The sequence below is a fragment of the Primulina tabacum genome, chromosome 3 (assembly GCF_025594145.1).
Source record: "Primulina tabacum isolate GXHZ01 chromosome 3, ASM2559414v2, whole genome shotgun sequence".
Taxonomy (NCBI): Eukaryota; Viridiplantae; Streptophyta; class Magnoliopsida; order Lamiales; family Gesneriaceae; genus Primulina; species Primulina tabacum.
In genome coordinates, this window is record NC_134552.1 from 46,720,367 (window position 1) to 46,731,805 (window position 11,439).

An 11,439-nucleotide genomic window follows, 5' to 3' on the forward strand; every position below is an offset into this window, starting at 1 on the left:
TGCATAATTCTAGTATTTAAGTTAAAATGATTTTCATTGCATGAGTATTTAAATTCTTTTCTTTAAATTTATTTATTTTATGTAGTAGTTTAATGGTTAGCTTTTCAATTAATTAAGTGAGGCCGGACCGGAGTTGTAGTAAAGAGATAAAATTTAATATTAAGAAAACATTCCAAAAATTTATTTAAGTTGTATAATAAGTTAAAGAGAGTTTAAGGAATTTTTTAAATAAGTTGAGATAAGTAGTAAATAAAGTTCAATAATTAATTCCTTAATTCTCTAAAATATTTAATGAATAGATAAAACATTAAAGATTTAAAATACAACATTTGAGAAATATTTTCCCTCCATGTTAGATGCAATTTTTGGCCCCCCTTTAATTAATTTAAAATTAGTTGTCAACCCATTTAATTAATAGTTTTCCCAATCCATTTCATGGTAGATAATTCCCTCAATTTAAATCCTCACTTAATTAATATTTGAGCAATATTCTACCATGTCTATCTAACAATATCTTCCCCCATTTAATTAATAAAAAAAAATCGATCACTTCCTTTAGGAGATTTAAAAAGTTTAGCAACTCAATTCTTTGAATTCTTTCCTTATCCATTTTCTTGGGAGATAATTATATCACAATAAATCTTCTATAATAATTAATTGAGCAAGATCCCACCCCACTTAACTAGATAAAATCGGCCGTTCCGCATTTTTAAAAGATTTAGTTGTGATTTTCAACTCATTCTTTAGTTATCTTTCCCTTAATCTTTCTAGGTAGATATTATCCCAACTTTTAAATCACTAACCATATTTAATTAAACCATTTTTTCCTTTGCACCTAACCTTAAAATCGACCAAATGCACCCCAATATCCCCTCAAAAATCTTTGATATCATTCTTGTTTCTTATCTAGCAAATAAACTAGGATAGAAAGAATATTTCCCCTTCCATTTATCTTGTACCTTCCCTATTCTCCCTAACCATTCTCTCCCCCTCCTAGTCTCGAAGTTTAGAGTAATTCCAGAGCATTATTCAGTGCTAAACTGTGAGGAAAAAAAATAGGAGAGAAATCGAGTAGCAAGCAAGGTAGAAAAGCGCTCCGTCTCCTCCGCACCGCGTTGTGTGTTTCTTTTTGTTTTCTTCAAAACAAAAATATCCAGGCATGTGTATATTCCCCTTGCTCTTCGATCAAGTCATAATACAATTTTTAAACATTTCATGATTATGTTTTTCTTGCAAAAACCGAAACCTCATGACAGAATTTCTTTAAAGTTTGCACATAATTTTTCTGCTCACTCCTATGCTTCCCGGGTTGGCTTGTTGTGCTTGTTTCAGGTGTTGGCTCGTATTAAAGCTCCCAAGGCTGCTCCTAGGCATGTACTAGGACATGTTAGAATCATACTGATCCATTCGTTCAATCCCCATACCCACTGGAATCCAGAAATGACAGCAACTTCCCCAAGAGTGTCATATTGTGTTCGATTTTCTGTCATGTTACTGTCAAGGGGAAGTGTCTGATCTTGGCTGCCCTAGGGGCCTATAGCCATGGTTAGAACACCTCCCTAGCATGTCTAAGACATGACCAAGTCTCCCCTTTGAGGCTTGGTCCACGATGGAAACAATTTTAAAACAAAACACAAGAACAGCCCCCACCCCCCCCCCCCCCCCCCCCCCCCCCCGCGGCCTTCTCATTTTACAGCAAGTGTAACTTTCGGTTTTGTGGCGTGGTGTGAATCTTGGTTGGCCTCTGGCCCATAGCCATGGTTCATACCATACCCCTTGATGTCTAGATTGTGCCATGATCAATCAAATGTCCGTTGGGACGATCCATGAAAGCAAAACAATAGCAATACCCCACGCGCACATAATTGCTCTCGGTTGGGAGTATTGTCGTATTTCATGGCGTAGGTTAGAATTGTGGCTGGACTAGGGCCCTTAGCCATGGTTCAAATCATTCCTTAGGGTGTTGGTAAGAGCCTCAGGTTGGTGGTTCAAGCCCCAATGGTCGGTAGTCTCTAAAACGACACAAGAAATCAAAGGCACAGCTGCTGTAATTTTTGACAGCAAGCGTGCTACGGTTCAGATGCGTGTTCCGGGTTCTTGGTTGGCTTTTAGACTATGGACTTGGACTGGACAGTGCCTCATAAAGTTAGGAAGGTCATGTTTTTGGCCGTTTGTGATTCAGATCATTTTAGAGGTCGTACGAGAATTTACGGTGCAATGTGCCAAAATGACTCTCGAAAGAGCGTTTCATGTTTTTGGCCTCCATTCACCAAATTCGAGTACTATAAATTTAGGAGCATTATTTCATCATTTTAGGCGTATTTTACTCATGACTAATTGATGGTTCGGTGTTGGTTCGGGTTGGGACGGAGTCATGATTAAATACGAAGTCATTGGGCGTAATTGTTTTGTTTTTGGATTCAATTACAAAGTTTAGTCAAAATAAATCCTTTGCATATTTTCATGTTAGATTTAAGTCGCAGCGAGCCTGGGAGCAATCGAACCCAATCAGTAAAATTATCACAGGATATTTAATGTTGTTATTTAATTATATTACGTGCAAAAAAATATCCATTTTGAGATTTATGCGATATTGCTTGGGGCCACTTTACTATCATTACTTCACCCGGTCGCCAGTTATCGGTCAGTTCAGTTTTGTACCACCCAGTATACTGTGGCATTAGTCTAATCAGACGATTATTATTTCACCCGATCGTCAGTTACCGGTCAGTTCAGTTCAGTTCAGGGGCCACTTGCGTAGACCACAATCTCACAAGAAAATTATTACATGCTATTTCATTACAAGGCTCCAAGGAGCAAATATTTTCACTATGATTTTCAGTTCAGTTATGCACGTACTATAATTAATCATGACACAATATTTTACGTTATGCCTCAGGACATTATATTTTCACTTGCATGCGATTTTATTATTTAATTTACTTGTTATTTACGATATATGCATGCTGAGTCTTTAGACTCACTAGACTTTATTGTTGTAGGTACTGACGATGTCAAGACCGAGGGTGGGGATCAGTGAGCTAGCTTGGGTCAGCAGTAGTGGAACCCGAGGACCTCATTTTTCAACATTTATTAATTTATGATCAAATATTCTTATCTGTCATTGGATTATTTTTAAACGGTTATTTTGCAAACATTAACCTTTTCCGCTGCCATTTTGAATATTGAACGTTAATTATTAGTTTAATTTGTGAATGAGACATTTTAATTATTTAAAAAGAAAATTTTTTTATTTTCCGCAAATTTTCAAGTACGTATTTTCGGGCCATTATACGGGGTCCGTGTCTTTGTTTCCTTCGCCGTGCCAAATTCCAGAGACTAGACGGACCCGTAGACGGACCATAGCTTGGGGTCCGTGTCCTCACTTCTTTTCGGTGTCTTTTTACCGAGCCTAGACGGACCATGACATGGGGTCCGTGCCCTTCCTTTTCTTCGAGTATACAGACACAGTATCTACACGGACCCGGACCCGGAGGGGTGCACGGGGTCCGTGTACTCCAAGTCTTTTCGGAATTTTCTTAGGGGTCAGTTGGGATTTCAGGTTATGGTTTAGTGCAATGTTTAACATAGTCGAGTAACGGGAATTTAGAATGTCCTAAAGATAAGATTGAGCTCGAACGTAAGTACGAATACCTACGTCTAAGTTATGCAAGTTAAGCTTTTAAATTCAGGTTAGTAAGTGCAGCAACGGCCCAAAACGAAATCCAACGAATCCCTCAACGCCAAGTAAGTAAGTTGACGTGCAAGAAAAATATTTTCAAGTTTTTGAGGTATGCTAAATGTCTTGTGACCAATTTATGTATGGGGTTAGAAAGCGTTAAATCATGTATGGGGACCAACCCAGCCCGTTAAAGCATGAACGGGTTTAGATCAGGATTGGAAAGCGTTAAAGCATGAACGGGGACCAATCCACCCGTTAAAGCATGAACGGGGATCTCATTTATGTGGCAGTGGGTTCGCCCCTGTCAGCCCAGTACTGTGGTTTAGTCTGATCAGGCGATTTATGTTATGGGTCACTTGCTTTGAAACATGCCTCTACGCAAAAATTATAAAGTTCATGTATGTACAAGTATGCAAACATGTTTATGAAAAGTTTTACGTTATGGCACGTCTAAGTTATGTACGTATGATCATGTTTAGTGTGAGTTCAAGTTTCAAGTATGTACGTTCTATTTTAAAGTTGCATGTGGTTTTATTACGTATTATTCGTTACTCCCAGTTTATACGTGTTGAGTCTTTAGACTCACTAGACTTGATCGATGCAGATGAGGATGTTTTTGAGGAGACTGAAGGTGGGGACCAAGGAGCAGGCTTGGACTGAGCGGGAGGCTAAACCCGAGGACCGCCATGTTTTAAGTTTATGAAAACATTCAATAATTTTGTCAAACTTTAAACTTCAAATCTTTTCTTGAAACAACTTGTGAGACGTACAATTTATCTCTTTTATCGAATTTTGAATGTTCACGTTCCAATCAAGAAAATTTTAAATTTTTCCGCAAATTTTGAATAGTAAAAGTACGGTACGTTATAGTTGGTATCAGAGCGGTGTTCTTGTAAATGGTTACGCCTACTTCCAGTCGCAAGAAGCTCACGAAGTCACACCTCAAGTCTATAAGTTTTAAGGTTTCAATTTTATGTCATTTAGTAAGCATTAAATTCTGATTTCAGCATGTGCATATTTTAAAGTTCAAGTATGTGCATTTTATGTTGTCTATATCATGTTCATGCATGTGGGGTTTACGTGTTGGGTTAATTATTGGAACAGTATGCCTCCTAGACGTGTGATCGATCGTGAAGCAAGGGAGGAGGACAAGGAGCCTCGAGAGGAGAGAAGAGGCGCTCCTCCACCTCCACCTCCGGACATGCAGGCATAGATGCTTTCAGGTATGATGCAGTTCTTCGCACAGTTTGCAAGGAACTAGACTGCAGTAGATGTAGGGGAGAGGCCCAGACCGGAGGCTGTGTACGAAAGATTTAGGAGGATGAATCCGAAGGAGTTTTTGGGTACCACTGACCCGATGATAGCGGAGGGATGGATTAAGTCCATCGAGGTAATCTTTGATTTTATGGAACTGACCGATGCAGATAGGGTCAGGTGTGCCACATTCCTTCTGACATGGGACGCTAGACTGTGGTGGGACAGTGCGTCAGTGGCAGTTAACTTACAGGTGTTGCCTTGGAATGGTTTCAAGGAGGTTTTCTACTCTAAGTACTTCACTGAGGAAGTACGCTCTCGCCTAACCAGAGAGTTCGTGACGTTGCGTCAAGGGGATAGCAGCATGGCGGAGTTCGTGAGGAAGTTTGAGAAGGGGTGTCACTTTGTGCCCCAGATAGCTAATGATGCCCAGGGGAAGCTGAGGCATTTCATGGATGGATTGCGGGCGATCTTGCGCCGTGATGTGAGAGTAGCTGGTCTACTACCTATGCAGTTGCCGTGTCCAGGGCTTTGGCGGCAGAACAGGATCAGAGGGATATTGAGGCAGACAGGCAGGGCAACAGGCCCTATCAGGCTCCAGCGCAGCAACAGCAACAACGACCTCAGTTAAGAGGCCATTTCAGGGGCCGCCAAGGAAGAAGCCATATCAGGGCTCGCCAAAGGGCAAGGGTCCAATTCAGCAGTAGAAAGCTCCTCAGAGGCCGGGAGAGTACCCGGTGTGCCCGAAATGCAACCGCCAGCATCCGGGACAGTGTTTGTATAGGACAGGCAAGTGTTTCAAATGTGAAGCTAGTGACCACATGCTGAAGAAGTGCCCACAGTGGAAGCAGCCAACTCAGGGCAGAGTATTCGCCATGCATGCACAGGAGACGAACCCAGACACGACACTTTTAACTGGAAATATCTTCTTTAAGAGAATAGCTACTCAGGCCCTGATAGACTCCGGGGCCACCCATTCATTTATCTCGGAAACATTCGCTAGTCACTTGGATATCAAGTCCATTGGACTCGATGTGAATTATTCAGTAACAGTCCCATTCGGGAAAAAATATTAGCTACTAGCGTGGTCATGGACATCGATATCGGGCTGCAGGGCCACCTAGTGTATGCAGACTTGATAGTGTTGCCAATGCCGGAATTCGATATTATTCTGGGTATGGACTGGCTGACGAAGAACCGAGTCCTGATTGATTTTCAGAAGAGATCAGTATTGGTTAGACCTTTGGGCATGGAGCAATTTTTATTTGAACCAGCAAGATGGAGGAGTTTCCCTCGCATGATCTCTTGCATGCAGGCGCGAAAACTTATTTCCAAGGGGTGTCAGGCTTTCTTGGCCAGCTTTATTTCAACACCTGACATGCCTACCCCATCAATATCAGATGTGCCAGTAGTCAGAGACTTCCCAGATGTCTTTCCTGATGTCGTCACAGGTCCTCAACCAGAAAGAGAGGAGGAGTTTGCGATTGATCACATGCCAGGCACAGTGTCAATCTCTAAGGCACCGTACCGATTAGCTCCATTTGAGATGTTAGAACTCAAGCAGCAGATTCAGGAGCTTCTCGACAAGGAATTCATCTACCCCAGTTTCTCGCCGTGGGACGCACCAGTGCTTTTTGTAAAAAAGAAATATGAGAGCATGAGACTGTGCATCGATTATCGGGAGCTGAACAAGGTAACGATCAAGAATAAATACCCATTACCAAGGATCGAGGACTTGTTCGATCAGTTGCAGGGAGTTACAATGTTCTCTAAGATAGATCTTCGATCGGGGTATCATCAGCTGAAGGTGAAAGACGCAGATGTTCACAAGACGGCCTTCAGAACCAGATATGGGCATTACGAATTCTTAGTGTTGCCGTGTCGATTGACGAACGCTCCAGCAATTTTCATGGATCTCATGAACCGAGTATTCCAGCCCTACTTGGACCAATTCGTTATAGTGTTCATTGACGATATTCTTATTTACTCGAAGAGTCATGAGGAGCACAGTCAGCACTTGAAGACAGTTTTGTAGACCTTGCAGAGTCGCAAGTTATTTGCGAAGTTCAATAAGTGTGAATTCTGGTTGGAAAAGGTAGCGTTTTTGGGTCATATAGTGTCTAGCAGTGGGATCGAGGTGGATCCAGCGAAGGTGGCAGCCGTTAAGGAACGGGTTGAACCGAAGAATGCTTCAAAGATCCGCAGTTTTCTGGGTTTAGCCGGTTATTACCGTAAGTTCATTCAGGGGTTTTCTCCGATAGCAGTGCCACTCACTTCACTGACCAAGAGGAATTCAAAATTCGTTTGGAGCGATGAATGTCATAAGAGCTTCGATGCATTGAAGCAAGCTCTTATTTCAGCGCCAGTGTTAGCCATGCCAACAGGGCAAGGGAATTTTGTGCTTTACACCGATGCATCTAAGCTCAGGTTAGGCGCAGTGTTGATGCAGCATGGTCGGGTGATGGCTTATGCTTCCAGACAGTTGAAGGTACATGAGAAGAATTATCAGACTCACGATCTGGAATTAGCCGATGTCGTCTTTGCGTTGAAGATTTGGAGACACTACTTGTATGGCGAGAGGTGTCAGATATTCACTGATCACAAGAGTCTCAAATATTTTTTCACACAGAAAGAACTGAACATGAGACAGAGATGATGGTTAGAGTTGGTGAAAGACTACGACTGTGAAATTAGCTACCATCCGGGGAAAGCTAATGTAGTGGCAGATGCCTTGAGCCGGAAAGTCGCATTTGTGGCACAGTTGTCAGTGCAAAAATCTCTTCAGTCTGAGATTCAGAGGTTTGGCTTAGAAGTTTATCGCAAGGGCAGAGCTCCGAGGCTGTCTAATCTGACAGTCCAATCTTCCTTGCTAGACCGTATTCGTACAGGTCAGCTTCAGATGAGAAGTTACAGAAATGGAGGCTGAAGGATGAAGCCAAGGGCAGTGCTCTCTACATAGTGTCAGATGATATTGTGAGATACAAAGGTAGAATGTGGGTGCCTAGCATTGATTCGATTAGAGAGGATATTCTGACAGAGGCACACGCATCTCCGTATTCTATTCACCCAGGAGGTACCAAAATGTACAAGGACTTGCAGATTTTGTATTGGTGGCTAGGGATGAAGCAAGGCATCCGCAGATTTGTGTCTGAATGCATCACTTGTCAGCATGTGAAGGCAGAACATCAGAGGCCAGCAGGAATACTTAAGCCACTCTCTATCCCCGAGTGAAAATGAGAGAATATTACAATGGACTTTGTGGTTGGTTTGCCGAGGTCAGTCAGAGGATTTAACGCCATTTGGGTTATAGTGGACCGACTCACCAAGTCAGCACATTTCCTGCCAGTGAAGACAACTTTTTCCGTGACGCAGTATGCGGAGCTTTATATCAAGGAGATAGTTCGATTGCATGGGATCCCAATTTCTATTGTGTCCAACAGGGAACCGAGGTTTACATCGTCCTTTTGGAAGAGCTTACATGCAGCCATGGGGACGAAGTTGCTTTTCAGTACCGCTTTTCACCCGCAGACAGATGGCCAGTCTGAGCGAGTGATTCAGATTTTGGAAGATTTATTGCGAGCATGTATGATCGATTTCCAAGGGACTTGGGAATCGAAGCTACCTCTAGTGGAGTTTACCTACAACAACAGTTTTCAATCATCTATTGGTATGGCTCCCTACGAGGCGTTGTATGAAAGGAAGTGCAGATCACCAATTCATTGGGATGAGGTTGGTGAGAGAGCAGAACTTGGTCCAGAGATAGTTCAGCAGACTGCAGATGTGGTGGTCAAGATTCGAGACAAAATGAAGACCGCCCAGAGTCGCCAAAAGAGCTATGAAAATAAGAGGAGAAGAGATCTCGAGTTTTCCGTAGGTGATCACGTTTTAATAAATATAGCACCCATGAAGGGTGTTATGAGATTTGGAAAGAGAGTCAAGCTCAGTCCGAGGTTTATTGGACCGTTTGAAATTCTGGACAGAGTTGGGACACTAGCCTATCGTATTGCCCTTCCGTCGAATATGGCCGGGGTGCACAATGTGTTCCACGTCTCAATGTTGAGGAAGTACCTAGCTAACCCTTCGCATGTTCTGAGTTATGAGCCGTTGCAGTTTGCTCCAGATCTGTCATATGAGGAAAGACCTGTTCAAATCCTAGACAGACAGGAGCGTAGACTTCAGAACAAGGTGACCAAGCTGGTCAAAGTCCAGTGGCTGAACTAATCAATGGAGGAAGCCACTTGGGAAGCCGAAGCGGATATGAGAATTCGCTACCCGGAGTTGTTTGGTAAGATTTAATTTCGAGCACGAAATTTATATAAGTGGGGGATGAACTGTAGTGCCCAAATTCAGTACACGTATAACCCATGCATTATTTAAGTTTAAAGTGATGTTAGTGTTGCATGATTTATTTAAATTGCATTATTTTAATGTTTATGTGATGCACGTTAAAATGTTTTTCAAGTGTCATATTTCTGGCGATTATTCGAGACGGGATCGAGGAATAGAGACCGGTGACGAGTTTGGCAATTTTTTAAATGCGGTATTTTATTTTAATTTAAGAATGGGGCATTTCAATTAAATTATGAAGTGTTAGTCTTTTAAAGCCTAATTTATTTATTGGGTGACTTTAAGATTTAAAAACCTTTAAAGATTTAGTGCTTGTGCTTTTTATTTTAATTAGGGGATTTTATTTAAAGGTTAGTAGGGATAGTATTTTCTTTAATTGGTTAATTGAGTTAACATTTTAATTAGTATATTGATTAGCATGGTTAATGGTTTAATTAAGAAAAATTCACTCCCTAAATATATCTACCACACGCACACACACTCCACACACACACATACACGTATCACACAACAAACACATACTCATCCATTCATTCATATTTTTGAAAAGAAAACTAGGGTTCTTACTCCTAGAAGCAGTAGCCCACTTCCCCATTAAATTCCCAGCAATTTTCGTGTGTTTTCTTCAAAGATTTTAGCGCCACGTTCGTCCCGGATCAATCCTCACGTCATCTCCGCTTCGTTATCGTCGTTTCGGTATTTTAATCATCAAAAGGCACATATATTCTGTTATTGCTGCATCGATCTCGTCATAGTATTTGTTGTGTTGTTATTTATGCGTAAAAATACATGTGTGATGCGTAGAAGTTTGAGCAATTATGTTTAGAACACTTTTGAAACCATTTTAAATCTAAAATTTTGTTTTTGCTGTCTTTTTTTAATACTGCGATTTTTCGGTCGCGATTATGAGAAAACTTTCAAAACAAAAATTGTAGAACTTTTTGATACCTTCGATTTGACAGTAAATTTGAATTATTTGGACAAACATTGACTGAGTTATGGCATTCTTCGTGGGACTGCTCAAACTGCATTTTTCAGAAAAAAATTATGTATAGATGCGTTCTTGAAGTTTTATTGTTGCAGGCTTCGTTGGGGATCGACGGGTGATCGCTGCTATATTTAAGTAAGTCAAAAATGATGTTGGGTTGGTATTTGGTATGCTGGTGAGTGTCGATAGACACTTGAACTCGTTAGGAGTCGTAGGAAACAATTTGGTGTCAAATTCCATTCTTTGAGTTGTATTGTGTCGTAGGGTGGATATCGTTGTTTTGGGGTGTTTGTACGAGGTTGGTTCAATGTTGGGGTATACTTGGATGGGTCTCGGGATGTCGGTTCATGGTCGTACAATCGATTCTAGAATGATAAGCATCGCGTGTATTGAAATTTCGTGAGTTTGCACTTCCCGTAAGTACACGGACCCCCTCACAGACCAGGGCACGGGGTCCGTGTCTTTGTTTCCTTCGCGGTGCCAAATTCCAGAGACTAGACGGACCCGTAGACGGACCCTAGCACGGGGTCCATGTCCTCACTTCTTTTCGGTGTCTTTTTACCGAGCCTAGACGGACCCTTACACGGGGTTCGTGCCCTTCCTTTTCTTCGAGTATACAAACACAGTATCTACACGGACCCGGAGGGGTGCACGGGGTCCGTGTACTCCAGTCTTTTGGGAATTTTCTTTGGGGTCAGTTGGGATTTCAGGTTATGGTTTAGTGCAATGTTTAACATAGTCGAGTCACGGGAATTTAGAACGTTCTAAGGATAAGATTGAACTCGAATGTAAGTACAAATACCTACGTCTAAGTTATGCAAGTTAAGCTTTTAAATTCAGGTTAGTATGTGCAGCAACAGCCCCAAACGAAATCCAACGAATCCCTCAACGCCAAGTAAGTATGTTGACGTGCAAGAAAAATATTTTCAAGTTTTTGAGGTATGGTAAATGTCTTGTGACCAATTTATATATGGGGTTGGAAAGCGTTAAATCAAGAACGGCGACCAGCCGACCCCGTTAAAGCATGATTAGGTTTAGATCAGGATTGGAAAGCGTTAAAGCATGAACGGGGACCAATCCACCCGTTAAAGCATGAACGGGGATCTCATGTATGTGGCAGTAGGTTCGCCCCTGTCAGCCCAGTACTGTGGTTTAGTCTGATCAGGCG